We start from the raw sequence: 18,082 nt of genomic DNA, 5'->3' as shown, positions 1-18,082 counted from the left end.
GGGAGTTTCTTCCATTCTTCTCTGCAGATCCTCATGCTCTCAGGTTGGATGAGGAGCGTCACTTTACAGCTATTTTCAGGTCTCTCCAGATATGTTCGATCGGGCTCTGGCTGGGCCACTCAAGGACATTCAGAGACTTTTCCCGAAGCCACTCCTGCGTTTCCTTGGCTGTGTGCTTAGGGTTGTTGTCCTGTTGGAAGGTGAACCTTAACCCCAGTCTGAGGTCCTGAGAGCTCTGGAGCAGGTTTTCATCAAGGATCTCTCTGTACTTTGCTCCGTTCATCTTTCCCCCCGATCCTGACTAGTCTAGGAGTCTGTCTCTGAAAAACATCCCCACAAGCATGAGGCTGCCACCACCATCCTTCAGCGTAGGGATGGTGCCAGGTTTCTTCCAGATGTGACGCTTGGCATTCAGGCCAAAGACTTCAATGTTTCATCAAACCAGAGAATCATGTTTCTCATGGTCGGAGAGTCCTTTCGTTGCCTCCAAGCAAGCTGTCATGTGGCTTCCGTCTGCTCACTTTACCATAAAAGCCTGATTGGTGGAGTGCTGCAGAGATGGTTGTCCTTCTGGAAAGTTCTCCAGTCTCCACAAAGGAGCCCTGTCAGTGACCATCCGGGATCTTGGTTACCTTCCAGAACAAGGCCCTTCTCCCCCGATTGCTCAGTTTGGCTGGGTGCATCAGCTCTAGGAAGAGTGTTGGTGGTTCCAAACTTCTTCCATTTAGGAATGGAGGAGGCCACTGTTCTTGGGGACCTTCAATGCTGCAGACTTTTTTGGTATTCTTCCCCAGATCTGTCCCATGAGACAATCCTGTCTCTGAGATATACGGACAATTTCTTTGACCTCATGGCTTGGTTTTTGCTCTCACGTGCACTGTTAACTGTGGGTTGCCTTTCCAAATCATGGTCAATCAAATGAATTTACCCCAGGTGGACTCCAATCAAGTTGTAAAAACATCTCAAGGATGGTCAATGGAAACAGGATGCACCTGATCTCAATTTCGAGTCCTATCGCAAAGGGTCTGAATAATTATGTAAATAAGGTATTTCCGTGTTTTTATGATTGAGGCCACTGTGTTCTTGGGAACCTTCAATGCTACATACATTTGGATGCACCTGAGCTCAATTTCGAGTCTTCTAGCAAAGGGGCTGAATACTTATGTAAATGTCATTTTATTTTAATGCGTTTTCAGAAATCTGTTTTCACTTTGTCATTATGGGTTATTATGTGTAGATTGAGGAAAAACAACATTTATTTAATCCATTTTACAATAAAGCTGTAACAAAATGTGGGAAAAGTGAAGGGGTCTGAATACTTTCCGAATGCACAATACTGCTGTTGTATTGTGAAATCTTGGGTCGATACATTTAATTAAGATTATAGAAAGGTGAATGGCTAATAAATTAACAATATAATGTACATAGATGATTACACTGTATTACTTGTAAGTTATGTACAATGCAAATACTTCAAGGAATTCATTATCATGAGGTGTCCCTCAGGCTATGGCATATGCATATCTGGCAGTAATATAAAAAAAAATCCCCCACCCAAAATAATTCCCACCTTTTTTTATATTATTAGTAAATGCACAGAAATTAGGAATTGATTGAGATATTTTATTGACAAAATATGATCTTATTTGGGAGTATTTCTCACAGTAGAGGAGAAAGTGCATCTCTGTCTACTAGAGGTCGACCGATTATGATTTTTCTAACGCCGATACCGATTATTGGAGGACCCAAAAAAAAAGCCGATTCCGATTAATCGGCCTTTAAAAAAAATATATGTTTTTGTTGTAATAATGACAATTACAATAATACTGAATGAACACTTATTTTAACTTAATATATATATAATACATCAATAAAATCAATTTAGCCTCAAATAAATAATGAAACATGTTCGATTTGGTTTAAATAATGCAGAAACAAAGTTTTGGAGAAGAAAGTAAAAGTGCATAATGTGCCATGTAAGACAGCTAACGTTTAAGTTCCTTGCTCAGAACATGAGATCATATGAAAGCAAGTCTTCAATTATCCCAGGTAAGAAGTTTTAGGTTGTAGTTATTATAGGACTATTTCTCTCTCTACCATTTGTATTTCATTAACCTTTGACTATTGGATGTTCTTATAGGAACTTTAGTATTGCCAGTGTAACAGTATAGCTTCCGTCCCTCTCCTCGCTCCTACCTGGGCTCGAACCAGGATCACAACGACAACAGCCACCCTCAAAGCAGCGTTACCCATGCAGAGCAAGGGGAACAACCACTCCAAGTCTCAGAGCGAGTGACATTTGAAATGCTGTTAGCGGCACCCCGCTAACTAGCTAGCCATTTCACATCGGTTACACCAGCCTAATCTTGGGAGTTGATATGTTTTAAGTCTGAAGTGCTGTTTGAATGAATGCTTACGAGCCTGCTGCTGCCTACCATCGCTCAGTCAGACTGCTCTATCAAATCATAGACTTAGTTATAATATGATAACACACAGAAATACAAGCCATAGGTCATTAATATGGTCGAATCTGGAAACTATCATCTCGAAAACAAGATGATTCTTTCAGTGAAATACTGAACCGTTCCGTATTTTATCTAACGAGTGGCATCCATACGTCTAAATGTTCCTGTTACATCGCACAAGCTTCAATGTTATGTCATAATTACGTAAAATTCTGGCAAATTAGGCGGTCCAAACTGTTGCATATACACTGACTCTGCGTGCAATGAACGCAAGAGAAGTGACACAATTTCACCTGGTAAATATTGCCTGCTAACCTGGGTTTCTTTTAGCTAAATATGCAGGTTTAAAAATACATCTGTGTATTGATTTTAATTAAGGCATTGATGTTTATGGTTATGTACACATTGGTTAGGTACGCAGGACACGCTAGATAAACTAGTAATATCATCAACCATGTGTAGTGAACTAGTGATTATGATTGATTGATTGTTTTTTATAAGATACGTTTAATGCTAGCAAGCAACTTACCTTGGCTTACTGCATTTGAGTAACAGGCAGTCTCCTCGTGGAGTGCAATGTAATCAAGTGGTTAGAGCGTTGGACTAGTGAACTGTAAGGTTGCAAGATTGAATCCCTCGAGCTGACAAGGTAAAAATCTGTCATTCTGCCCCTGAACAAGGCAGTTAACCCACCGTTCCTAGGACGTCATTGAAAATAAGAATGTGTTCTTAACTGACTTGCCTAGTTAAATAAAGGTTAAATAAAGTTGTAAAAAAAAGAGAGAGAAATTGGCCAAATCGGTGTACAAAAATACCGATTTCCCATTGTTATGAACACTTGAAATCGGTCCTAATTAATCGGTCAACCTCTAGTCTCTACCTCCCCTGGCTGCAGGGACCACAGACATTCTTTGGTTAGCCCTGTTTTTTGTGTCTCCCTTTTTCTTTAGCTAATTGGTGGTCGCTGAGCCAGTATTTGGTCAGGATCGGTCTCTGTCTTGTATCTCTGACATAGTAGAGATATTCTGCCAATTTGTATTACCTTTTGATTGCCAAATAGCAATTTAGTTTATTCTGTGTTTTTGTTTCATCTTCACAATTTGTCAAGTAGGTTTTCATTTTTGTAACAATTTGATGAATTTCCTTGTTTGGATAATAGGGTTGTTTAGTGTTTTTAACCACTGACATAGGGGACTCTTTTCAGGGTTCAGCTCTTGGGCTTCCAGTGCTTTGAATTGTAAGCATGTTTTGGGGCTTAACCTGAAATGATGCCAAAATGTTTGTCCTTTTCTTTTATATTTACAATTGAAAGGGAATCGTCCGAGTTCCGCTCTGCATGCATTATTTGGTACTTTCTTTTGGATATTTAGGATAATTCTGCAAAATTCTGTATGTGGATTTTCTATGTGTTTTTTCTCCCAAAGCTCATAATCGTAATTACGGGTTGGACCCCAAACCTCACTTCCATATAGTGCAATTGGTAAAATTACACTATTGAATATTTTGCACCAGATTTGGATATGAATATCTATTTTTGAGAAATGTTTTTTTATGGTGTAAAATGGTTTGCAGGCTTTTTCTTTTAGTGCATTAACTGCGAGACCAAATCCACCAGAGGCACTGAATTTTAGTCCCAGGTAGTTGTACAATTGGGCATATTCAACCATGGTATTTCCTCATTTGAAGGAGTGTCTGCTGCTCTGATTCCTGGCCTTTTTCTGGAAAACCACAACTTTGGTTTTCTGTAAGTTGATGCTGTATTCCCAAATAATGTTAAGTTGTTCCTGTAGACCTTGCTCTGTTGGTGACAGTAGGACAAAGTCATCTGCATAGAGCAGGAATCTGACTTCATCTTTGAGGGTGTGTCCAGGGGCTGCAGATCGGTCCAAAATCACTGCTAGTTCGTTGATATAGATGTTGGACTTAAACTGCACCCTTGTCTCACCCCTCGCCCTTGTGCAAAAAACTCTATAGTTTTATTGTTCATTTTAATGCTACATGTGTTGTTCAAGTAAATAGATTTTATGATGTCGTATACTTCACCCCCAACGCCACTTTGGAGGGTTTTGTAATATTATCCATTATGCCATATGGAATCAAAAGCATTCTTAAAATCAGCAAAACTCAGAGACATGCAAAGAACTTAGAAGCAACACCACAAATACTCTATAGATTGCGTCGTAGAATTACAACATTGTTAATCACATTACTCTTATATTAGAATGTAATCCTATATTAGTACTCACACTGTCTGTTTTTCTTAGAGGCAACACAATAGGATTGTTAGAACTTTCATGTGTCTGTGTGAAGGGAGAGAAGCCTGAGATTTAACGCTGACAAGTAGATTCACGATGGCTTGGTGATAACCTAAAGACTGCATTTACATTCCAAACCATGATTAGTGTCTGTGTTCCTGTCTGTTGGTAACAGGGAGAACCAACCACCTGTTTATTTAAGGAAAGGATTTAGTATTCTAGATTGCATTAGTATTTTTGTGTAAGCAAGCAGTAAATAAACTAGAGACATATTTTCCGCAATGTAAATCTTGATGTCTGTTGCATGAGAGCACAATCTACCCTTTTGTATAATTTCAACATATCTATTCTTCATCACAAGGACTCAGGAAGACTATAAAGAGTTGTAACCAAATCCTGTTTATTTGGGTTTTAACTCTACACCATTGGGTGGTTGTTAACGTTCCATTACTGCAGTAATTACTAATAAAGTTTGATTGTTTTTGAAGAACTCTAAGTCTCTCCTTTGATTAGAATAATTCACGACAATTGCTACACAAAAATACATTTTACTGTACTATATAACATAATGAGCACAGATCTGTGTCAATTCATGTTTAACCCAATCAAATAGAGTGCATTCTGTGAAGATGATAATTTTCTATGCCATTCATGGTATGGCATGATCTCGCTCCTCAGAACAGAAGCAGAGAACATGTTGTGCTCTGAGTTTCCACTCCGATTTCCAGGATCATTTTGTGTTTTCATTTCGCCTGCTTTATTGGAGTGCAGGACTGTTAACAGTGCTTCTCACCACCTTGATTAGTTTCTTTCATCCCTGTTTCCCTGGCCCGGGCACAGGAGAGGCGATAACATAACATCTGTGATATGAAAAGGGTTGCAGTGAGTGCAAGTGCCCTGCCACTGGTCTTAGTGCTGCTGTGTTTGACGGGCAACATGAACCTGGATTTACTGATGTGAGCTCTTAAGCACCGGAATCAATGAGTTGGGCTGTGTCCCAAATTGCACCCTATTCCCTTTATAGTGTGCTACTTTTGACCAGGGCTCACAGGGAGAATGTATTGTGTGGTGTGCTGCAAAGTCCTCTTTATAATTCGGGATTCCCCCTATAGCTAGCTCGCTATCTAGCTAGCTAACTATAGCTAGCTAACTTTAGCTAATAGCTAGCCATCTAGCTATGCGTCGATGGAGGCACAGTGGGGCTGCTCATGTCGTGGCCCTATGGGTGAATGAATGGCTGGCTAGCTAGCTAGTGGCAATAGAGTACCACAGTATGAGTTGTCATAACCATAAAACCTAGCAGTCAAGCAAGTAAATGGTTCCAATTGTTTTTCCATCATACATTTTTCCCAAAGGGGATTTTTGAAACATTTAAAATTAGTGCTGTGTTTTATGTAGGCTTACCCTGGCGTGAAGTTTTGTTAACTGTGTAAATCTCTCTAGGACAAGGTGACTTATCAATATATTTGCCTGTATTTACCCCCCCTTCCCACAAAATTAAATGCTAATTAGCTGTTAATCTGGCTATCATAAAGAACTACAAATTTCATGATGATCTGGATGAGACTGCCAAATCAAGGCAAGGGTAAGAATCTCTGGATTAAATATGTTAGCTAAATTTAGTATGAATAAATAGATTTATTTAAATTGACCATTCTGTAAACTTTCTTGTGCAAGTTTTACATGGCAAAGGTATCAGCTAAAAATGTTGTGCAGGAGGTTGCAGGGATTTGTAGTCTTGCATGATGTCTACTTTGATGCTGATTAGCGTTTACGGAATCTGAGGGTAACTAGAGCCGAATATATTAAACTCACCTTGTCTGAGAGAGATTTACATGGTTATCAAAACATCACGCCAGCCCTTATTTTTAAGTGTTTCTAAAATTTGCTATGGGAAAATGAATGGTGGAAAAAAGATTGGAACCATTTCCATGTTTTGACTGCTAGGTTTTCTGGGTATTATGACACCTCCACTGTGGGGCTCTATACTGTAAAACAAAACACTTTGTTTGGACTGTGTAGAGCAGGGCTCTCTAACCCTGTTCCCATGTTGCAATTACTTAGTGCGCTGGCTACCTGACTAACTACCCATTTTATGTAATTGTTACTGTAGCCTGCACAACTTACTTTTTTTTCACAGCTGTCACATCCTGTTGTGCTCCAGAGCAGTTTGTTTTGTTTGTCAAAAAAAAAAAAAAATCCTAAATACATCTGTGCTCTCATTTGCCCATGTTTCTTGGGGATCCTGAATGGTTTTGTGATACTCTCAACTCATCATGTGGTACAGTATCAAACACATTCATAACTGTTTTATAACACCTCAAATGTCACTTTACTTACGGTGCCTGTGCACACACTATAACTGCATATGACATGGTTATGCCGCCCATCATTCAATTCAATGCAATAATGTGACAGAGTTTGGTCAATTATATAAGGATGCTATAACATCTGGTATGTAGAAACGTATGTACAGTAGCATGTAATACTGACAAGTTGTCATGCAGACTGTGTAATAGCAGTTGTTTTTAACAGTTGACATTCTCTTTTGGAATCAACCTGGGTATGTGTGAGCTGGATAGAAGGGATGAGAGCTGGCTCCTGTTAAAGCTGTAGAATTGAGAACCTGATTTAGGACTGTGTGGAAACAAGAGAAATGGAGCTGTACAGTATACTGCTCCTAAAGGATATCTGCTGGGCTGGCACTCCTGTCCTGAACACACTGACTAACCATATGGCAGCATTATGTTAGGACTGTAGAGGTGATAACTACAGTTGTATAGTATTCAGCTCCTAAAAGAGATGTGCTGTGCTGGCACTCCTGTCCTGAACACACTTTCACCTTTATGGCTAAATGTCCCCCCCAAAATGTTTTTGTTGAGAGAAGTCATTTAGGGCATTCTGTTTTTGAGCGAAGCGGTTTCAGGCCATTGGGAAGCTTTGTCCCTGTGCCTTGTCATTTTGGCAGAAAGAGACCCTATTGTTCATTTTAATGTAGATGTGTGGGTTTGTTTCTCCAGTCTTTTGGATAGAAAACAGCTCTGGCATCACACAAAGTGTAGACATTCCGTTGAGTCCCACATGGAAACATATTCTCTATAGAGTGTACTACTTTTGAACAGTGCCCATAGTGCACTGTATAGCGACTAGGACGTCATTTAGGATGCAGCTTCTGACTGTTCAAGGAAACCAGAGGCTATGTCTAGCTCTTGGAAAAGATGCCACTTGGAATACCAGAGCACAATTTTAAAAGGCTCTCAATGATAATTGATCATTAGAGGATTGACATTTTAAAGTGTAGGAAACGCTCATAATAAATGCATGACCGTCTGTATTGATTGCTTTGTCGCAGTAGAGATGTCAAATTTGTTGTATTGCTGCTGCCCCAAGAGTAGGGGAGGAGGGAGGGAGAGTTGAATTATAAGGTTCTGCCTACGTTTATTAGAAGCTGTGGAGCGTAACTGTGACAACCCGACCAGGGCAGGTCTGTTCCTTCTCCCGAAGGCGTTGGTTTTCAGAGCGTGACTGAATGTAGTTTCTTCATATCACCTTATTCTTCTCGTCTCACCCAATCTGACGTCTGTAGAGGTCTGTGCTTGAGTCTCAACAAGCGTATGGACTTGATGTTAGACTGGCACAGCAGTCTTAAGGCCTTTTTCACAGTATGTGAACTAAGATCTGATTTAAACATGAAGAAACCTTAATTATTTTTTTTCTAGGTATTGTCTGGTCGACCGTGTGCTTTTTGTATGGAAGTGACTGACGTCACATGGTGAACTAACTGCTACCTGTCAGCAGCTTTCAGATCTTATCGTGTCACAAAAGACCAAACGCTCCATAGGGTGGTTCCAAAAACGTGTCTGCTGTGCGCGTGGTTGCGTGCCCCCAAGTAGGCTCGTCATACTAGTGCTGGCTTGAAGATGAATCCTGTCGACGTGTCAGTGAGATGTTTAGTCTTTCTGCTGATGTGGTGTGTGCTGCTGGCACTGGGAGGACCAGCTTAGACTGCCTTTCTCCCAGCCTTCTCTTCCTCTCCAATTCTATGTCTCTCATTCTCTTGGCCTCTCGCTTTCTTCCTCTTGCTCTCTTTCTTCCTCTCGCTCTCTCTCTTCTATGTTTTTGAGTTATTCCTCTTTCATGCTATCTCTTATTGTCAATAACATCTCTGGTGCCGTAGGTACATTTTCAAGAACTTACTTCTCTCTCAATGCTCATAAGAGTAATCTCGCTCTCAACCCTTTGTTACTCTTGAACCATCTAGGACAGGGGTGGTTTGAGTAAATCATTATTTGATGATAAAGATCCATTTTTTTCTCAGGGGAGAAACGATCTCAATCGACATGGCAATCAATGACTCAAACTAAATCAAAACTGTGTATAAATGATCATGGACCTACAGTTAGTCTCTCTACTCTGTCCAGCTTGCTAACAGCTAAAGCAAATTTTGACAGTGAAGTACTGCCCTCCGGGGCAAAATGAGTTTGACAAAATGAGTTTTTACCCTAATCTAGGGTAACTAACTGCCTGGCTTTAATAAATCATCAATGTATCTACAGAAATACAGTGCATTCTGAAAGTTTTCAGAGCCACTCCTTTCCACATTTTGTTTTGTTACAACCATATTCTTTTATTTTTTTCCCCCTCAGCAATCTACATAATGTCAAAGCAAAAACATGTTTTTAGAATTTGTCGCATTTATTTTTTATAAACTATTACATTAACATACAGTGGGGAGAACAAGTATTTGATACACTGCCGATTTTGCAGGTTTTCCTACTTACAAAGCATGTAGAGGTCTGTAATTTTTTATATAGGTACACTTCAACTGTGAGAGACTGAATATAAAACAAAAATCCAGAAAATCACATTGTATGATTTTTAAGTAATTAATTAGCATTTATTGCATTGCATGATAAGTATTTGATCACCTACCAACCAGTAAGAATTCCGGCTCTCACAGACCTGTTAGTTTTTCTTTAAGAAGCCCTCCTGTTCTCCACTCATTACCTGGATTAACTGCACCTGTTTGAACTCGTTACCTGTATAAAACACACCTGTCCAGACACTCAATCAAACAGACTCCAACCTTTCCACAATGGCCAAGACCAGAGAGCTGTGTAAGGACATCAGGGATAGAATTGTAGACCTGCACAAGGCTGGGATGGGCTACAGGACAATAGGCAAGCAGCTTGGTGAGAAGGCAACAACTGTTGGTGCAATTATTAGGAAAATGGAAGAAATTCAAGATGACGGTCAATCACCCTCGGTCTGGGGCTCCATGCAAGATCTCACCTCGTGGGGCATCAATGATCATGAGGAAGGTGAGGGATCAGCCCAGAACTACACGGCAGGACCTGGTCAATGACCTGAAGCGAGCTGGGACCACAGTCTCAAAGAAAACCATTAGTAACACACTATGCCATCATGGATTAAAATGCTGCAGCGCACGCAAGGTCCCCCTGCTCAAGCCAGTGCATGTCCAGGCCCGTCTGAAGTTTGCCAATGACCATCTGGATGATCCAGAGGAGGAATGGGAGAAGGTCATGTGGTCTGTTCAGACAAAAATATAGTTTTTTGGTCTAAACTCCACTCGCAGTGTTTGGAGGAAGAAGAAGGATGAGTACAACCCCAAGAACACCATCCCAACCGTGAAGCATGGCGGTGGAAACATCATTCTTTGGGGATGCTTTTCTGAAAAGGGGACAGGACGACTGCACCGTATTGAGGGGAGGATGGATGGGGCCATGTATCGCAAGATCTTGGCCAACAACCTCCTTCCCTCAGTAAGAGCATTGAAGATGGGTCGTGGCTGGGTCTTCCAGCATGACAACGGCCCGAAACACACAGCCAGGGCAACTAAGGAGTGGCACCGTAAGAAGCATCTCAAGGTCCTGGAGTGGCCTAGCCAGTCTCCAGACCTGAACCCAATAGAAAATCTTTGGAGGGAGCTGAAAGTCCGTATTGCCCAGCGACAGCCCCGAAACCTGAAGGATCTGGAGAAGGTCTGTATGGAGGAGTGGGTCAAAATCCCTGCTGCAGTGTGTGCAAACCTGGTCAAGAACTACAGGAAACATATGATCTCTGTAATTGCAAACAAAAGTTTCTGTACCAAATATTAAGTTCTGCTTTTCTGATGTATCAAATACTTATGTCATGCAATAAAATGCAAATTAATTACTTAAAAATCATACGATGTGATTTTCTGTATTTTTGTTTTAGATTCCGTCTCACAGTTGAAGTGTACCTATGATAAAAATGACAGACCTCTACATGCTTTGTAAGTAGGAAAACCTGCAAAAGCAGCAGTGTATCAAATACTTGTACAATATACAGCAGTATAAATATTATAATCCAGTATATAAATAAATATATATGTAGGGTTTAAACTAGAGGTTGACCGATTAATCGGAATGGACCGAGTTCAATTTTTCATAACAATCGGAAATCGGTAATTTTGGACACCAATTTTGCCAATAAAAAATATATATATATATATATTAATTATTGTAATTTTTTTTGTTGTACACCTTTATTTAACTAGGCAAGTCAGTTAAGAACACATTCTTATTTTCAATGACGGCCTAGGAACGGTGGGTTAACTGCCTTGTTCAGGGGCAGAATGACAGATTTTTACCTTTTCAGCTCAGGGATTCAATCTTACAACCTTACGGTTAACCAGTCCAACGCTCTAACCACCTGCCTCACGAGGAGCCCGCCTGTTACGCGAGGTAAGTTGCTAGCCAGCATTAAACTTATCTTATAAAAAACAATCAATCATAATCACTAGTTATAACTACACATGGTTGATGATATTACTAGTTCATCTAGCGTGTCCTGCGTTGCATATAATCGATGCAGTGCGCATTCACGAAAAAGGACTGTCGTTGCTCCAACGTGTTCCTAACCATAAACATCAATGCCTTTCTTAAAATCAATACACAGTATGTATTTTTAAACCTGCATATTCAGCTAAAAGAAATCCAGGTTAGCAGGCAATATTAACTAGGTGAAATTGCGTCACTTCTCTTGCGTTCATTGCACACAGAGTCAGAGTATATGCAACAGTTTGGGCCGCCTAGCTCATTGTGAACTAATTTTCGAGCCCAGGTAGCGGCGAGGAGAGGGATGGAAGCTATACTGTTACACTGGCAATACTAAAGTGCCTAATAGAACATCCAATAGTCAAAGGTATGTGAAGTAGAAGTCGTATAGAGAGAAATAGTCCTATAATTCCTATAATAACTACAACCTAAATCTTCTTATGTTAAAAGGAACCACCAGCTTTCATATGTTCTGAGCAAGGAACTTAAACGTTAGCTTTCTTACATGGCACATATTGCACTTTTACTTTCTTCTCCAACACTTTGTTTTTGCATTATTTAAACCAAATTGAACATGTCTCATTATTTATTTGAGACTAAATTGATTTTATTGATGTATTATATTAAGTTAAAATAAGTGTTCATTCAGTATTGTTGTACTTGTTATTATTACAAAAAAAAAAAAATTATCGGCCAATGTAATTGGTATCGGCTTTTTTTGGTCCCCCTATCGGTATCAGCGTTGAAAAATCATAATCGGTCGACCTCTAGTTTAAACTGTGTAATTAAAATACAATGTACATTTAATACAATGTATATTTAAATACATTATTTAAATACACAGTACAAAACCCTATGGCAGAATGAATAGAATTGCAGGAAATTAGCTTCCAGACCAGAGACAGGCAGTGTGCCCCCAATGATGCGTTGTGAGGCGTCTGTTTCCAAAACTAGATACTGTAATGTACTAGCTCAGTTGTGCACCGGGGCCTCCCACTCTTTCTATTCTGGTTAGAGCCAGTTTGCGCTGTTCTGTGAAGGGAGTAGTACACAGCGTTGTATGAGATCTTCAGTTTCTTGGCAATTTCTTGCATGGAATGGCCTTAATTTCTCAAAACGAGAATAGACTGAGATCTGAGTTTCAGAAGAAAGTTATTCGTTTCTGGCCATTTTGAGCCTGTAATCGAACCCACAAATGCTGATGCTCCATATACGGCTTACAGGGAGGAGGTGAGGACCCTCGGAGTGTGGTGTCCCGAAAATAACCTCTCACTCAATCGATGGGACAGTAGTGTAGAAGGTGGAAAGTTGTTTTTTAAGTTCCTCAGTGCACACATCACAGACAAACTGAAATGGTCCACCCACACAGACAGCGTGGTGAAAAAGACCGCTTTGGCTTGTCAGCTAAAACAAACTTTTACAGATGCACAATTGAGAGCATCCTGTTGTGCTGTATCACCGTCTGGTCGGGCAATTGCACTGCCCTCAACCGCAAGGCTCTACAGAGGTTGGTGTGGTCTGCACAACGCATCACCGGGGACAAACTTCCTGCACTCGAGGATACCTACAGCACCCGATGTCACAGGAAGGCCAAAAAAATCAAGGACGACAACCACCCGAGCCACTGCCCGTTCACCTTGCTGTCATCCAGAAGGTGAGGTCAGAACAGGTGCATCAAAACTGGGACCAAGAGACTGAAGAACAGCTTCTATCTCAAGGCCATCAGACTGTTAAACACCATCACTAACATAGAGAGGCTGCTGCCAACATACAGACTCAAATCTCTGGCCATTTAAATAAATTGACTTAATAAAAGTGTCACTTTAAATTACGTCACTTTAATAATGTTTACATATCCTACATTACTCATCTCATATGTATATACTGTGTTCTTTACCATCTACTGCATCTTGTCTATGCCGCACTCCATCGCTCATCCATATATTTATATGTACATATTCTATTCATCCCTTTAAATTTGTGTGTATAAGGTAGTTGTTGTGAATTTGTTAGATTACTTGTTAGATATTACTGCATAGTCAGAACTATGCACAAGCATTTCGCTACACTTGCATTATCTGCTAACCATGTGTATGTGACCAATGAAATTTGATTTGATACTAAACTAGTCTAAAGAAGGCCAGTTTTATTGCTTCTTTAATCAGCACAACAGTTTTCAGCTGTGCTAACATAAATTGCAAAAGGGTTTTCTAATGATCAATTAGCCCTTTTAAAATAAATTATAAACTTGGATTAGCTAACACAACGTGCCATTGGAACACAGGAGTGATGGTTGCTGATAATGGGCCTCTGTATGCCTATGTAGATATTCCATAAAAAAATCAGTCGTTTCCAGCTACACTAGTCATTTACAACATTAACAATGTCTACACTGTATTTCTGATCAATTTAATGTTATTTTAATGGACAAAAAATGTGCTTTTCTTTTACAAAACAAGGACATTTCTAAGTGACCCCAAACTTTTGAACGGTATGGTAGGTATTCCTCTTGTCCAAGTGGGATAGGGCAGTGCAATGGCGATTGTGTGGTCTGTGGATCTGTTGGGGTGGTATGCAAATTGTAGTGGGTGTTGAGTGAGGTGGAGGTAAAAAAATATTCTTAACTAGCCTCTTAAAGCACTTCATGATGACAGAAGTGAGTGCCAAGGGGCGATAGTCATTTAGTTCAGTTACATTTTGCTTTCTTGGATACAGGAACAATAGTGGACATTTTAAAGCAAATAGGGACAACGGACTGGGATAAGGAGAGATTTGAATATGTCGACAAACACTCCAGCCAGCTGGTCTGCACATGCTCCAAGGACGTGGCTTGGGATACCGTCTGGGCTGGCAGCCTTGCGAGGGTTAACACGCTTAAATGGCTTACTCGTGTCGGCCACGGAGATCGGGAGCACACAGTCCTCGTGAGTGACAGGAGCCCACATCGGCGGCTCTGTGTTTTCCTCGACGCGGGTGAAGAAGGTGTTTAGCTTGTCCCGGAGAGAGGCGTCGGTGTCCACATTGTGGCAGGCTTTCCCTTTATTGTACCTGAGTGCCTGGAGTCCCTGCCACGTTTCTCATGTCTGAGCTGTTGAATTGGGACTCCACTTTGTCCATGTACTGTCATTTTGGCTTAAGGAGGTCGTAGCTGGTCTGTTTGTACATGTCCATGTTCTCAGTCACCCTGCCATGGTTCCATGCGGTGGTTTGCGCTTTCAGTTTTGCACAAATTTTGTTATCCAAACCAAAAACCGTGGAATGATAAGTTCTAATCATCACAGTAGGAACAACATCCTCTATGCATTTCCTGATGAACCTAGTCACTGAGTCATAGTATATTTCGATACTATTCCCAAAAGTGACCAGTCCCCCTGATCAAAACAATCTTGAACCATAGATTCCGACTGGGCAGACCAACGTTGAACAGCCTTTACCACGGCTGCCTCATGCTTAAGTTTCTGCCTATAGGCGGGGAGAAGCAGGATGTAGGCTTGATCTCATTTGGTGGAAGGGAGGGCTGGGAAGGGCCTTGTAGCCATCCTGGAAGCAAGAGAAACAATGGTCAAGAGTATTCTCTGTGTGTAGCAGAGAACATGTGTTGATAGAATTTCGGGAGCTTTATCCTCAGATTTATTTTTTTAAAGTCGCCAGCTACAATAAATGCTGCCTCTGGATTTGTGGTTTCCAGTTTGCACAAAATCCAGTGTAGTTTCTGGAGACGTCGTGGTGTCAGCTTGGGGGTAATATACACCATTCTAGATCGGGAGAACAAAAGGACTTGAGTTCCTGTACGTTACCACAATCGTTTGGGGGGGGGGGGGGGGGAAACGCCCCTTTTCTAAAAAAAAATGTTTTAAAAAATGCATTCATTAACTATGAAGTGTAAACAATAGCCACTTATTTCCCTTCATAGTTTGTTTGCCTAAGCATGCCCATCAACTACATACCATTTTTCTTCTGCAAACATTGCTTTTTTGTGTCATCAATTGGACAGGAAGGGCTAGTCACCCCACGTTACCCTATGTCCTGTATTTCTAGGAGTACTTAAAAAATAAAAATAAATCACTAAGAGGACACTCTCCATGTCTAATACCATCTTCGCTCTTGATTTCTCCTTTTGTTTTCTGAAGAGGAATAAACCAAAGTACTTTGAATCATAGAAGACTATTTACGAAAGATACTTACTTTACGCAACAAAGATTTTCCATTGCAGTGTTCCATTCCCATAAATGCTCATATCATATGAAGGTAATTGCATTTACACGTCCTCAAATTAAGGTTGAGGGATCATTTCTAATAATATAGCCACTCAGGCACTGGAATAGAAGCCTAACTCATTCCCGGCCGCTGTCAAACAACACTGATCAATGGTAATAATTTGAGTCTATTCTATTTTAGTCAGTCTCTTCATCATTTAAAGCAGGGATATTAATGATTTATTCTATACACTAATCAGCCTAAACTGTATTCTGTATCACCTGAATCTGTTTGATTTAACATTTTAATGTTAAATCGTAAGGGTAAACATAAGGGTACTACTACTCTGTTTATCCATACTAATTATTTTAAGTGCGTGTCAGTTGGCATGCGCAGTCTGGATTAACGGAGGTAAAATAATGTGAAGTGCATTAAGGACAGAATAAACTTGTTTTTGTCATATCTTTACACATTTCTGCCTAAAAACCATTTATCTGCTCTCCTGTGACATTCGGCACAGCTAAACAAGGACATAAGAAGTTAACATTGCATGTGGATTACCAGGTCAATCCAGTTCAGTGATTGCCATATGCAAGGTAGACTTGTTGTGTCCTTGTATAGCTGTGCAGAATGTCACAGGGGAGAGAATTAATTTAAGGATTAGGTTGTGTGGAAAGTAAATATCTGCCAGGCAGCTGAGGATATCTATAATACAACAGACTGGGGGGGGTCCCAATGACCTTCAATGGTTCACATGGGTTCACACCTGTAGGTTCTCTCAGGGGAGATCACACTCACTACTGGATATTGTTGTAATGGAAATATTCAATATCTACCATAGAAATAATTACATTTGTATTACACATGTACAATAGTTCAGACCTAACAATACTTCAGACCTAATCTTGTCCCCAGCCGGCTTTCCCTTTATGTGGTAGAAATTGGGACGAGGTTACTTCAGACTCTACACCAGGGATCATCAACTGAATTCACCTACTGGCTGATTCCTTTTTTTTTAGTCGGTGGACTGGAACTTGACTACAAATAATTATTACACTGCAAATTGACCACAAGAAGCTCAAACAGATGTATTTGACTAAAACATAGTAATTTCAAACCTTGCTTATATTTGTATACGATCACGTCTCTCTGTGTGGGAATACTTGGGAACAGATTTTCACTATTCAAATCAATTTTATTGGTCACACACATTTAACAGAGGTTATTGCGGGTGTAGCAAAATGCTTGTATTTTAAGTAAAATCACTTAGTATTTTTTGTTTGTTGGACATGGAATACAAAAACAATGAAAATGCCCAAAAAATATACACTGAAGAAAAATATAAATGCAACAATTTCAAAGATTTTACTGAGTTACAGTTAATGAAAGCCATTCATGCAGCGCAATACTTCTCCTTCACGTTGAGTTGATCAGGCTGTTGATTGTGGATGTTGTCCCACTCCTCTTCAATGGCTGTTGGAGGCAGTTTATGGGAGAGAAATTAACATTAAATCTCTGGCAACAGCTCTGGTAGACATTCCTGCAGTCAAAGCGAATTGCAAACTCCCTCAACTTGAGACCGCTTTGGTGTTGTGTGACAAAACTGCACATTTTAGAGTGGAATTCTATTGTCCCCAGTACAAGGTGCACATGTGTGACGATCATGCCGTTTAATCAGCTTCTTGATATGCTACACCTGTCAGGTGGATGGATTATTTTGAAATGCTCACTAACAGGGATGTAAACATATTTGTGCACAGCATTTGATAGAAGCTTTTTGTCTTTATCAAAGATTTCCTTTATTTTATTTCAGCTCATTAAAATGGGACCAACACATGACTTGTTTATTTTATAAACGGGGGGGGGGGTCAAATTAAACCAGTTGGGGGACCCTGTCCTACAGTATAGCTTGCTCACTTAGAAAACACCATGAACAATTCTATGTAATACACTTGAGACCATGGCCACTAGACACAGAGGGCAAGCAGTTGCCTATTTCAGAGAACATTTTGAGGAAATGTGACATATTATTAGAGCATTGAGCTGCAGTATGACTCATATTTCTGTTGCCACGGTGTCCTTTGTCTCTCCCAAACGGCACCCTATTTATTTGTGCACAACTTTTAGCTGTTTGAATCCCAGATTGCCACGTCAACTGGCCACCAGATTGTTGGAAATTGCATCTGGAGATGACTAGTTTGCATTAGTTTCAGGTGCAAACATTTCTCTGTCTCAAATGCATTGTGTCCTGCTATCAATAGGGAATAGATCACTAATATATGCATAACTGGCTTGTGTCATTACACCCATATGCCATCGACCAGAGCTAGAAGGGAGCCAGACT

The 18,082-nt window shown here is 40.3% G+C and overlaps 1 protein-coding gene across 1 annotated transcript in view; it reads left to right on the top strand.

The window, feature by feature from the left end:
• The window catches only part of npdc1b (neural proliferation, differentiation and control, 1b), a 52,415-nt gene that overhangs the window by 1,333 nt on the left and 33,000 nt on the right, over nucleotides 1–18,082 (top strand). The window lies entirely within an intron of this gene.

This window comes from Oncorhynchus nerka, linkage group LG27, assembly GCF_034236695.1.
Source record: "Oncorhynchus nerka isolate Pitt River linkage group LG27, Oner_Uvic_2.0, whole genome shotgun sequence".
Classification (NCBI taxonomy): Eukaryota; Metazoa; Chordata; class Actinopteri; order Salmoniformes; family Salmonidae; genus Oncorhynchus; species Oncorhynchus nerka.
This window is presented reverse-complemented; position numbering and strand designations above follow the sequence as displayed.